This window comes from Cebus imitator, unplaced genomic scaffold (assembly GCF_001604975.1).
Source record: "Cebus imitator isolate Cc_AM_T3 unplaced genomic scaffold, Cebus_imitator-1.0 Scaffold134, whole genome shotgun sequence".
In the NCBI taxonomy this organism is placed as follows: domain Eukaryota; kingdom Metazoa; phylum Chordata; class Mammalia; order Primates; family Cebidae; genus Cebus; species Cebus imitator.
The window spans coordinates 1,783,101-1,793,433 of NW_016107449.1; the positions used below are offsets into that span (position 1 = coordinate 1,783,101).

Below are 10,333 nucleotides of genomic sequence, written 5' to 3' on the forward strand. Positions count from 1 at the left end.
TTAAATTACAAAAAAGGGGGGCGAGCTGTGTGTATTAGTAGTCACTCATCCTTATCATTTTCTTTTTTTTTTTTTTTTGAGACAGGCCTCACTGTGTTGCCCAGGCTGGGGTGCAGTGGTGTGATCATGGCTCACTGCAGCCTCCATCTCTCGGGGTCTAGTGATCCTCCCACCTCAGCCTCCCAAATAGCTGGGACTACAGGTACACACCAGCATGCCCCTAAAAAAACATCAAAACATGCCCAACATCAAAAAACTCCATTTCTATAGAAAATACAAAAAAATGATTTTTGCATTTTTTGTCGAAATGGAGTTTTTTGATGTTGCCCATGCTGGTCTTGAGCTCCTGAGCTCAAGCAGCCTTCCCACCTGGGCCTCCCAAAGTGCTGGAATTACAGGCGTGAGCCACTGCATCCAGCCACCACTCATCTTCCAAACACCTTTGTGGGGGTCATTTTCATAACCAGCTGAGACCCCAGGCCAGTAGATGGTGGCACATCTCTGGGCTGTGAGGCTGCCGTCATGGAGGTACAGAATGCTTGGCTGGGGACTCCTGGCTCCAGATTCCCTCAAGCCTCCCATCCCGGCATCATCCTCCACGGAGCCTGCTCTGTCCCGGAGCCTGCTCTGTCCCAGAGCTCCACAGGAGCTAGAGATCACCGTGGGAGGGGCTGCCCTGCTAATGCCAGCCCTTCTCCATGTCAATGTTCAGCACAGAGACAGCACATAGGTCCACAACGAAGACTCACAACTCCTGCCATCAAGGAATCAGGTTTCTTGTGAAGAAAGAGCCTGGCAACCCATGAGAGCCAGGCGGTGGGGCAGAGCTTCAGGAGATGTTGGGGGTGAGAGCTTACACATTAGGGAACAGCCAATGACCTCATCCTCAGTGAGCACAGTGTACCCAAACCCCACCAGCTAAGCCTGGAGGCTTGTTTTGCCAATATCCTTGTAATATAACAAACACTTTAATTTCATAATTATCAGATCATTCTTTGAAAAAATTATATTCTATGCACAGCAATGTGAATATATTTAAACAAATTTTCTGTTTGTTTTGCCATAATTTAAACACACTTTACCCTTTATATTTAGTAAATAAATTTACAGGCAACTAATGAAGTAGACTGGTTACTATATCTGTCAACCCTGCTGTATCCTTTATAACATGTGGGCTCTGTAAGCCAGCTTCTGGGAGACATAGTAAACACTCCCAACGTGGCTGCGGAAGTGCCAGATTCCCTGTGACACTGTCCTTTGTTCTGTTGTGTACTCCAAGCCCATGGTGGCATTTGTATGCAGGTTCATCACTGTTATGGCTTCTTGATGGATTTTTTTCTTTTATGATCATATAAGCTGCTTTTGCATTGCTGTACTGTGCATGCTGTCAGTCCAAGATCAAATCACGTACCAAGTCGCTACTGCAATAAGAACATTCTTTTCCTTGCTCTTTGACTAGTGATGTATGTGAGAGAATTGGACAAAGCCCTTTAAATGTGAACTACAGATTCCTGCACGTGGCCATGATACGCTTGTTGGGGAGCGGGGATGAGTTTATCCATCTGTTCTCACTATGGAGAGAAATCTGACTTGGATAAATGATGATTCTGTGACTCAGAAAGAAAAATAGACTCAGTATGAAGATCAAGGAGATGCACAGTACGTGGTGCAGATGGGCAGGGTGCTCCAAGTGGGTGAGGACAATGCGAGGGAGCACCCACGTGGGGCCCCAGAGAAATCAGGGGAAGGAAGCCGGACTGTGGCTGTCTTCAGGGCCCCTGACTGCCCTCCCTCTGAGCCCCTCTCTGCAGGAATTTCCTGTGCTTTGGCCTCCTTCGTCTGCGTTCCCCTCTGGAGAGATACGCAGGTGCCTCTGGTCATCACAGTGGTGAAAACACCTCTCAGAATCTGCACTTTGCTGTCAGCCTTGGTGGCAGTGTTGAGCCCAGCATTCATTCCTTCCCCAGGCTGGGGTCCAGGCTGGGACACTGGGGAGAAACGCCAAATGTGCAAGGTCCAGATGTACCCTCAGCAGAGATAAGGAAAGGAGTTGCCAGTGCAGAACAATTGCCAATCTAAGCGTACAAATTTGCGATTATCGCAGCACTTTGACTCCATGAGGACAATTTATCCAGGAAGCAACGAGCCTCTGGAAGCTGGATGGATGTTGCTACTCCCATCTGAGGAGTGGACAAGTGAGGCCCAGAAAGCTCAGGGAAGGTTGAAGATGCAGGACCAGCTGCTGGCACAGCTGGACTGGCTCTCAGGTCTCCAAGGCTAGGACCAACCCCATCCCCACTCCCAACACCCTGCATCTCTGGGAGAACTCCAGTGAATTCATCAAGTGCTGCCAGCTGCTGGAAGGGACAACAAGGATCTCAGGGGGTGGAACCCCGAAATGGCATTTGTCATTCATGACTCAGGGCTGAGAGGGTCAGCCGGAGGGTGAGGGCTGTGCTGCAGGCAGCTCTGCTGAGACCCTCTCTTGTGAGCAGCATCCATGAACTCAGAGTCCCACCTGGACACTCCCTCCACCCTGCAGGCCTGGGAAGGAAGGGTGTGCACCAGCTCATGGGAGTGTCCTTGGCCTTGGCACATTGTCCTTCATGGTCACCACATCCAAGATCAGAGCTCAGCACAGGACACACTTATGTCCGGCTATGCTCGAAAGAAAGTGACCTAGAGCTGAATGCGTGGTGTTGTTTCTGTCCCTAGCCCTCTCCTCTATCCCTGACATCCAGCAGAGTGGGGTTCCTAGGACCATCCCCCAACTTTGCCAAACTTGTATCTCCAGTGGCTGAATCTAGCTGTGAGCACCTGTACTAATCTTCCCCAAGTTCTTTGTCAGGAGGTCCCTCTGCCAGTGGAGCAGGTCCTCAGCTTTAAACAGCAGTGAAGGATGCCCAAGAGCAGCCTTCACTCTCAGCTTCGGAGCCTGGGAGAATCAGGTTGCTCATGCTCAGGCAGGTGCTGTGGACCTTCCTGAGTCCCCATGCAGCTCTTCACCCACTGCCCTTGCTCCTGCCAGCTCCTCCTTTGACCCGTCTGCTTTTGTTTCCCCACCGCACTGGTGTGTCCAGGGATCACCTTCCATTCACACCTCTCGCACTTCTGGTCTTATTTCAGAGTCTGATCCTGGGACGCCCAAGGAAGCGGGTGCTCTCCTCTAGCCCACTGAGGCACTAGGGAGGAGTGGTGGCTGGACCTCATGCCCAGCAGATCGTCCCTCCCATTGCTGATCTTTCTAACCCACCCCCGTGGTTGCTGTTACTCCTCCCTGGACAAAAGATGATTGAAGCAGCTTTGTCTGGAGGAGGCGAGGCCACATTTGGGAGTATTGTAATGCAGGGAGGAGTTTCTGCCTGAGCTCAGGAGTTTAAGGGCCAGAACTGTGTGCAGTTTAGCCTGTGGGAGTTTAGGCTGGGAGGGCCAGAGTCAGGGGTCCTGTGCTCTGCACCATGCCGAGTCTGCCATGGAACCGGGCTCTCTTCTGGGTGCCACTGATGCTTCTCTTTGGCTCCCAGCTCCTCGTAACCTATACCTGGTGTTTCCAAGAGAAAGAGGAGTGGAATGACCAAAAACTAATTGCTGTTTATCTCCCTTTCACCCTGGAATTTGCCGTGTACACATTCAACCAGCAGAGCAAGGACTGGTATGCCTACAAGCTGGTGCGTGTCCTGGATTCCTGGAAGGAGCAGGTTGGTGACCACATTGTCTCCTGCCCTGGTGTCCAGCACAGGCTGCTGAGTGATGGGTGGGGGTGGGAAGTGTGTGGCCAGGGCTTAACAAGGACTCTTGTTTCACCAACTGGAGTCCAAACTTGTAAAAAAATACAACCTAGAAAGTTACTTTTGTCTTTATGAAAGATATAAATTAGAATTTTTTTGAGTCTGGGTCTACTCAATACTAGATATATTATTCAACCTCCATGATTTTTATGGCATCACTTAACTGAAGAATGACCTCAAAATAAGAAAAACTGAGAAAATGAGGCATCAGGTAAGAAAATAGGTCACACAAAAAATGTCCATAGAAACTGAGAAACATTTCAAAGAAATTAAAAAAGAGATCATCAGAGTAAAAGAAAGGGAAGAGAGAGAGACAGAGAGACAGGCAGATAGGCAGAAAGAGACAGAGAGACAGAGAGAGCTGATAATTCAGAAGTGAAAAAAGCAGCATTATCAGCTCCGAGAGGCCGCTGTGAGGTCAGTTCTGATTTCCACCTGCTCTGGGCGGCTCCTGTGTCTACACTCTTCCTCAGTCCACAGTCCTTCATCCTAAAATGTTCTCCTTTTAATGGAATCGAGAAAGCAGTCGGGAGTGCACAGTTCATCTGGGCTGCTGGCATGAACAATTAAAATGCCCTCCTAATGCAGCACTTCCCGCTTCGGGGGAGGAAGGAGCATTGCTCTTCCTCTGTCAGCACGAAGAGCCTGAAAGCAGGGCAGAAGGACTCGTGCTGCACAGAGCTAAAGCTCTGCAGAGACTCTGTGCAAGGCCCTGGCTGGTGCTCTGCCCTTGCCCTCTGGTGTGGAGCCTTCCTCGTGGTGTCCCAGATGTGGCAATCTCAGAGGCAGTTCGGGGGCTGGCAGGAATGCGTGGAGCGGGAGGGAGGGTATGGAGTGGAATGAAATAGAATGAAGTGGGAAGGCGAGCCAGGAGAACGTCAGGTTGTCCTTTGTAATAGGGTAGTTGGCGTTTCTTAAAGCCATTGTCCCCAGGGTGTGTGCCTGTGTGTCGTGGGAGCTCTGGGTGGCATTCTTCTTGCTGGAGGTCAGGTGGATGGTCTGACAACACCCTGCAGATGAGCCTTCCTCTGTCCCAGGGCTGAGGTTGCCCTGCAAACTCTTGGAGAGCCAACACCCTCCCAAGCATGCAGCTCCTGTCCTCTGAAAGTGCAGCTGCAGCATCAGACGCCTGCTGAGGGTGAAGCTGGGTCTCATTGCGGGAGACGGGGAGGTGAAGCTGGAGACAGAGGATGCATTTATAGGGTCTGACGGCCTGTGCTTGTCCCAGAACGCACCACGATTACCTGCCCTTTGCTCTTAACTCCTCAGTCTAGAGAAGGTCGCCTGGTTTTTACCTCCAGTGAGCCGATGCCAGGTCCACGTGCGAGCTCCTTAATGGAGGAGAGTGTTGTGGTCTCTTCCGACAAGGTCGCTTCTTCACAAGGAGTTACCTATGAGCAACTCAAAGAGTGTGTCCATTTTAATCTCTTTTATTCAACAGGGTTATGATAAGATGACTTTCTCCATGAATCTGCAACTGGGCCGAACCACATGTGGGAAATTTGAAGACGACATTGACAACTGTCCTTTTCAACAAGGCCCAGAGCTGAACAATGTAAGACAGGGCACCAGCTTCCCGCATGTCCACAGCTGTGGGTGCTGCACGGGCTGTGGTGTGGGCACGGGTGCAGCTGACAAAGAGACTTAGAGGAGTGAGCCCGCAGCGGCCTCCACCAGGCCACCCTGCTTGTGACTTTGTGAGGAGCGCAGAGGGCAGGCAGCCAGGGGTCCCCTTGCAGGCTCCTGGCCAGTCTGAATTTCCTGACTCTGCCCTGTCACGCCATTGCAGCTGCCTGCACCCAGGGCACATGGGCTTCAGACTGCTCTTGGCCCCTGCGGTCCTGGTCTTCTAGGCCTGAGTAGAGGCTTCACCTCTCTGGTCGTCCTCCCCAGCCTTCCTCTGCCTTCTGAAGAAAGAGCCTGGTGGGGATCTGACCTCACCTCTCTCTGAGTGTGAAGTTCTCAGGGCCCTCCTATCCTGACCCGGAGCCTGAGGGAGGTGGAGGCTGTGGGGGGCCCCACTGCCCTCCCTCCCTGGTCCTGTCCTGGCCCCTGCTGAGCTGCAGTGCCTGCTCTGGGGACAAGGACATAAGGAACCCTGACACCGTGCACAACACACTAGCATGACTTCACCCTCTTATCAGTACTGTGTAATAGGTTATGTAACTGTTTCAATCTGAGTGCAGCTCCCTCTGGAATGGAGTGTGCCGTGCTGTTCTTGGGAGATGAAAAACACCAGCCAGCCTGGGTTTCCCAGGGATGCCACTGGCTGGGGAGGAGAGTGCTGATACAGGGGTTCCTTGGTCAGGAGGGAGCCACAAATCACCCTGAAAGTCTGGAACAGCCCATAACTCAGGCTGGAGGGCCACACTTGGGGACCAGAGCCCAGCCCTGGAAATGGGCAAGACTGAGATGGAAACTGTGTTGATAGCAGAAGCCACAAGCTTCTGCTTCCCGAGCCCCTACTCACTTTCCCTTCCTGTGCTTGCTCCCTCAGACCCACACCTGCTTCTTCACCATCAGCATAGAACCCTGGAGGACACATTTTGAACTCTGGAACAAGACATGCTCAGCCGGGCGTTCCTGAGTGGGACCCAGCCACGCGCCTGGCCACGTGCTGTCGGCTCCTTTCCAGCACACCCGCAGATCCTCAACACGGCCCTGCAGTGCCTGAGCAGCTCTGTGCTCACGTGTTCTTATTTTCCATGTGTTAGATGCTCATGCTCAGGTATTTTAGAAATTCTTCATTGTCTAAGTTGATCATGTAGTATACGTCTTAGCAATTAGCATTTTAAGAAGCGTTGTGTGCCGTGATTCCAGACGGAGGGCCTGGGCAGTTGATGGAGCTGTTCTCAGCAGGGCAGCCTCCTGGGCTCTCAGGGGTAAGTTTTCTCCTAACCCACTGGGCCTCCTGAGCGTCCTCCAGAGGCACAGCTGAGCTGCATCTGAGCTGCCGCCTCAGGGCTCATGCAGGCTGCAGAGGAGCAGTGACAGTGGCCTCCTGGGGAGGAGCAGGACAGGGACTCCGGATCCCACACAGCACATGTGACATTGGCGCTAATCCCCAGGGTGTATGTCTACTTACTGTGTTAGCTGAGAACAACCGGCAGCTATGGACACCCTGTCCACATCTCCCAGACGATGCCTCAGCATGCCTTCTCTGCAGAGATTTTACAAGTAACTATTTTGGTCTTTGTAGGCCATATAGTCACTTTCTCAACTACCCAACAGTGCCTTAGTGTGTTGAAAGCAGCCATAGACAAAAATAAATAAGAGCAGTCATGTCCCAACAAGACTTTGTTTACACATGGAGACCAGCAGACGGAGCTGTATTTGGCCCTCGGGCCGTGGTTGCCAACCCCTAAGGTCAAGTCTGAGAGTCACACTCCATCTTCAGGAGGGAGGCAGGTGAATGTCTCAGTCTCCCAGCGTCCGGGCACCTGGACGAGCGTGCCACATGGTTCTCAGAGCTCCCCAGCAGGATGACCGCCCAGCCCCAGTGTAACACATTAGTAACAGACATGCTGCGTTTCCCCTTCTCTGTCTCCCTGTCTCACTTGTGCCTCCTGGGATCACCTCCAAATAAACTACCTACACCTGCCAGTCTGCATTTCAGGGTCAGCCTGCGGGGTCCCAGCACAAGGCCATTGTTTGGACCATTGTCTTGGGATGTGCCTTCCACAGACATTCTGGAAGGGTGGTCCCTAGACCACAGGCATTCAGGCAAGCAGAAGTGAGAGCCAGGCCTGGAGACCTCCCTGCGGCCTGCCGGCACGGAGGTGGGCACAGATGCTGCACTTTGTCCCATCTGGTCTCTGGAACCCACACAGCCCTGCCCTGCCTTGTTCCAGACTTGAGCAGGTTCTCCTTTGAGACCCTCCCACCACCTCCCCTGTGTGCTCCCAGCCTTGGTCCTTCTTTTGACCCTGACTCCATCCGCAGAAGGAAGCTCAGAGGAGGTGCTTTATCCACAGTGATTCCCACAGGTGTCTTCCAAAGAGTCAGCCCCACTCATTTCATTCAAACTTCATTTCTGAGGCAGTTCCCAGGACAGGGTCTCATGGGGAGTGAGCCCACTGTGGGGGGTGACCTGGCCCAGGACCCTGTGGAAGCAGAGCCCTCCCTCATGGAGCAAGGGGAGAGGAACGCACTCCAAGCACTGGTCCCTGGGAGGATGTGCTAGTTTCTGCCGGACTCAGATTACATGTGTGGGTCTTCAACATTTTTCTGCATCCCCAAGAAATGTACGTCCACAATTTCTGAGACATGTTGACATCTATGTATTTCCAGGACTCTCCGTCACGCATGGCATGACCTCAGTGCACAGGCCTAATTAGAGGACAGGTCTTGCACGAAGGTCCCTGTTCCTTTGGAAAGGCCTCCTCTCGCCCTGCCCGTCTGCACTTACCCCTGGAGATAGCTACACTTCCCCTTCAGGAATCTGTGTGGTGAAGAGTCAGAAAATTAGGTTCATAGATGCTGAGTGTAGCCATGAGGTGGGCCCCCTGAGCAAATTCTGTGCCAGAGGCTAAGGCCAGAGACATGCTGGGAACATCTGGTCAGTAGTATTCCTGGACCCCAAGCCCAGGAAGGAAAAGGGACGCGTATTGTAGTGGTGTCGTGAGCTTCCTCTTTCCCCAGAAACGTGAGTTCTTATTCAACTCTGCACCCCTCAGCTCCTAATCTCTCATCTGCTGTCTCTGAGTCACTTATATAAAGATGGCAACCTCTGCTTGGCTATCCGCAAATGGTTACAGCTGAAATCAAACGAGACAGTAGAAGAAAACACTAAATGTAAATTAATTCCACAATGTGCTACATACACGCTGCTTTATTCTACACTGTGGCCACTTTCCCTTCTGTTGGGGGACATCTGGATACTTTCCTCATTTTTCCGAGGAGGTCAAGGCTGGGACACAGCCCTGGGGAGATTGACCATTGTCATGAACACAAAGTGACAAGGAGAATGTGAGGAGGTTTTTGCAGACTCTACAAACCTCTCTCACTGAGGTAGAGGAAGGGAAGAGGGGGCGGAACTTGGGGAGGGCAGGGAATTGCCAGGGTACATACACAAGAGCGCATCCCAGCTGTCAACCCTGGTCCTGCATGCGGTCTCAAGACAACTCCTACTCACTCCACACGTCCCCTTCAGGTCCCAAGACCCAGAGTCCCTCATGTCTATATGCATCCTGTGAGTTGGGCATCTGATTCTTCCCTGGCCCCTGAGGAGCCCAGAAAACGAACTGTCCTTGTCTGTTGGTGCTGCTACAACAGAATAACACAGGCTGGGTAATTTAGAGGGAACGCAAATTTATTTTTCACAGCTCTAGAGGCTGAGAAACCCAGGACCAAGATACCAGCATCTTGTGAGGGCCTTCCTGCTGTGTCCTCACGTGGTGGAAGGTGGAAGGGCAAGGTACACTGCATGAAGCCTCTGTTATAGGGGCCGTAATCCCACCCACGAGGGAAGAGCCCTCATGGCCTAATTATCTCTTAAAGGTACCACCTGTTAATTCCGTCACATTGACAACTCCTGGATTTTGGATGTGACGCATTCAGTCCGTAGCAGGAATATTCCCTGTTTGTAAGGTGAGTTTTTGACATTGTCTTCCTTTTTTTTTTCAAAGTTATTCATAAGGTAAAGAAAAAGAATGGCTTGATGGCAAGATGACACTTGAATCCACGTTGTCGTCTGAAGAGCAAGGTCTTTGATGGGAGGGTGAAGGTGGGATTTGGCATCCCACTGGCTGTGTCCATCCTGCCTGGCCAAAGCTAGCAGCCTTGGTAGAAAAGGAGACAATTTGGGGGTTTCTCAGGAGTCCGTGTGTCCACACATTCCACTTCCTTTCACGCTCACACAAAAATGTTGCTGTTAGTCAATAAACTCAAAAATCCCGTGAGTCAGTAAAGTGCCTTAATCTTGATTCTTCATCCTGAGTCTGACTCAATGGGTCAACAGAGGCCAGATGGTTTTGAAGAGCTAAACCTGAACCAATGCATGGATCCCATTAACAAAACTGATCTTAGATGTGGACAGCAGGGTTTGGTAGGCCTAAGACAACAGGTGTTATGAGTATGATGGAAACAAGTAGCCCAGGGCATGTGAACACCCAGGTCCCTCCAATGTCCAATCACGTTGTCAGGGCTCAGCAAAGAACACCCTCCTTCATGGGCTGCTCACGAGACCATATAGGGCTGGCCAGCTCAGGCCAAGAGGAAAGGGAGGCCAGTGGCCGAAGAAGAACAGAGCTTGGGGATGAAGGTGGGGTGGATGGGAGAGATGTGTCCTCAGGTGCTGCAGGTAGCAGCACAGGGATCCTGATCCTTAGGCGGGAAAAGAATGGAACAAGAACTGCTCTGACAGTGTCCCCATGACCCTGCCAGCACACGGGAAAGGAGGGGGCCCAGGGTGGGGTGGGACCACGAAGAATGCCACTCATCGGCCCCCACCCAAGATCTCAGCTGCTGGCAGATGTTAGGGAGTGCAGGTTGAGAACTGAACTCTTTTCTTCCTTTCTTTTCTTTTCTTTTCTTTTCTTTTCTTT

The 10,333-nt window shown here is 51.8% G+C and overlaps 1 protein-coding gene across 3 annotated transcripts in view; it reads left to right on the forward strand.

The window, feature by feature from the left end:
• CST9L (cystatin 9 like) overlaps positions 1–6,583 on the forward strand; it is a 38,976-nt gene extending 32,393 nt beyond the window's left edge. For all 3 annotated transcript variants that reach the window (XR_001828948.2, XR_005202305.1, XM_017541455.2), the window contains 3 exons: positions 3,525–3,698; positions 5,230–5,343; positions 6,286–6,583. The gene's annotated coding sequence lies outside the window, so the exon portion shown is untranslated. The remainder of the gene's footprint in view (positions 1–3,524; positions 3,699–5,229; positions 5,344–6,285) is intronic.
• The last annotated feature ends 3,750 nt before the right edge of the window (positions 6,584–10,333 follow it).